Source organism: Jaculus jaculus, chromosome 12, assembly GCF_020740685.1.
Source record: "Jaculus jaculus isolate mJacJac1 chromosome 12, mJacJac1.mat.Y.cur, whole genome shotgun sequence".
In the NCBI taxonomy this organism is placed as follows: domain Eukaryota; kingdom Metazoa; phylum Chordata; class Mammalia; order Rodentia; family Dipodidae; genus Jaculus; species Jaculus jaculus.
In genome coordinates, this window is record NC_059113.1 from 20,530,639 (window position 1) to 20,533,434 (window position 2,796).

The window sequence follows — 2,796 nt, forward strand, 5'->3', positions numbered from 1 at the left end:
GGTGCACCAGAGCCACCTTGTGCATCTAGCTAACGTGGGTCCTGGGGAATCGAACCTGGGTCCTTTGGCTTTGCAGGCAAACACCTTAACCGCTAAGCCATCCCTCCAGCCCATTGTGTTCTATCTTTAAAAAATAAAATGTGTATGGAGGTACTTTCAGAGAAGTGCCCAGGAGTTGTATGCCGGATGTATAAATGTGACCTGTATAAATAGCACTTAGGTCAAGACTCTCAGTTCCCAAGGGGAGGGGTTTCTCACACCAGGGGAGTCCACAGGGAGAGCCTGGGTTAATTAGAAGGTCAAAGGAGAAAGGCAGGCGATGAGCAAGTGCCTTCAGCACTGACAAAGAAGGGATCCGGCAGGCTGCGCCCCGGCTGGCTCCAGAGTTGGCTGGAGTGAATAATCTGAGCAGGCTCTGGGGGTGGGGAGTGTCCCTAGCTGTGTGGCACCTAGCTCTTAGGTAGGTGAACAGCAGCCTGGAGTGTGGGAGCCCACCCAGGAGGTGACAGGTTGGGCTTGGACTTGGCTGTTTTACATAGGAAAGGCATCTCACAGGTGAGTCCTCAGTTATCTTTAGGGACTGTCTATAACAATGGAGGGACGTCCCTCCAGGGGATAAGGCCCCAGAGGCCAAAGCATCTTTAGAGAAAACGGAAGGCATGATGAATGTGTTTCTTTGTGACATTCCAGAGCCTAAAAGAATGGTTTGGGTATAGTGGGCGCTGATGGAAAAAGGGAAAAGAAGGGAGAGGGAATAGGATGCAATGGCTGACCAGGTAATGGGAGGCAGCCTTGCTTCCCACAGATCCCAGTCATCCACAGCAAATCAAGTCATCATGAGGACACCTTCTTTCTTTCTTTTTTTTTTTAAAGATTTTATTTTTATTTATTTATTAGAGGCAGAGAGAGAGAGAGAATGGGTGCACCAGGGCCTCCAGCCACTGCAAACGCAATCCAGATGCATGCACCACCACATGCATCTGGCTTATGTGGGACCTGGAGGATCGAACCGGGATCCTTTGGCTTTGCAGACAAAGGCCTTAACCGCTAAGCCATCTCTCAAGCCCTGGACACCTTATTTCTACTCTACTTGCTTGTGTGGAGATTGTGCTGGGCGGTTCCTGTGTTCAGAAAGTTGGCACGTTGACAGTCTTAGATGTCCTTTCATAGACCATACTGAGAATCTTGCTCTCATCCAGCATGTTCACTTTGATCCCCTGCCTAAATCAGTCGTCAACACATTTGCTCCAAAATTCTGCTCGACCTGGCAGGGATGCGGGGAGAGGTGTGCTCAGACACCCATCCCTAACTCGGTGGTGCATACAGTGCTGATGTCCTCGGACTCTCTGGGTCAGGAATCTGGATGATGCAAGAAAGAGTGGCTTATGCCTGCTTCCTGATGTCCAAGGGCTGGGCTGGAAATACACGAATGACTAGAAGCCACTCATCTGGCCAGAAGCCAGAATCATCTTGAAGCTTCTCTGCTCACATGCTACACACCAGTGCCAGGATGACTCTGAGGTCCGGCTAAGGTGGAACTGCCCATCGGTGTGTCCGCTTGTGGATTCCCCATGTGGCAATGCCCTTTGTGAGCGGAGGCCTCGGAGTAAATGGACTTCTTTTTTTTAAAAAATTTATTTATTTATTTATTTATTTGAGAGCAACAGACACAGAGAGAAAGACAGATAGAGGGAGAGGGAGAGAATGGGCGCGCCAGGGCTTCCAGCCTCTGCAAACGAACTCCAGATGCGTGTGCCCCCTTGTGCATCTGGCTAACGTGGGACCTGGGGAACCGAGCCTCCAACCAGGGTCCTTAGGCTTCACAGGCAAGCGCTTAACCGCTAAGCCATCTCTCCAGCCCTAAATGGACTTCTTACATGCCAACTCGGAGTTCTGAGAGTGAATGTTCCCTCTGTAAGGCATGGGCTGCCTGGCCTTTTCTGACAGGTTCAGAAAACATCTTGTATGAGCTTCTCTCTATCAGTTGAAGCCTGGGCAGGTTTAGGAGAAGGAGCATAGACCCCAGCTGTCCACAGTAAGTTTCAAAAGGTGGTGGACACATTTAACAAACACCTTGCAGTGCGTGGGGATAGCAGAAGTAAGACCTTCAGAAATTGACCACTTTGGGAGTAGCTCTTCTCCACTCCTGCCTTCCACACCCATGTGAAAGAAATGTTGCACAATACTATTCCCTTAAAAGAGTTTTCAACGTTTGTTTAAAAAAAAAAAAAAAACTAATGAAAAGATAAGATAGATCAGTAGTTAAAGGTAGTTGCTTTCAGGCTGGGAATATAGCTCAGTTGTGAAGGCGCTTGCCTACAAAACCTAACGACCCAGGTTTGATTCCCCAGTACCTATGTAAAGCCAGATGCACAAAGTGGCACAGGCATCTGGAGTTTGTTTGCAGTGGCTCTAGGCCCTGGTGTGCCCATTCTCTCTCCCTGCCTCCTCCTCCCCTCTCTCCTTTCTCTCCTTGCAAATAAATAAAATAAAAATGATATAAAGCCGGGCATGGTGGTGCATACCTTTAATCCCAGCACTCGGGAGGCAGAGGTAGGAGGATAGCCATGAGTCTGAGGCCACCCTGAGACTCTATAGTGAATTCCAGGGCTAGAACGAGACCCTACCTCGAAAAAATAAACAAAAAACCAATCAAACAAACAAACAAAAAATTTAAAAAAACAGGGCTGGAGAAATGGCTTAGCAGTTAAGCGCTTGCCTGTGAAGCCTAAAGACCCTGGTTCAAGGCTCGAATCCCCAGGACCCTCGTTAGCCAGATGCACAAGGGGGCGCATG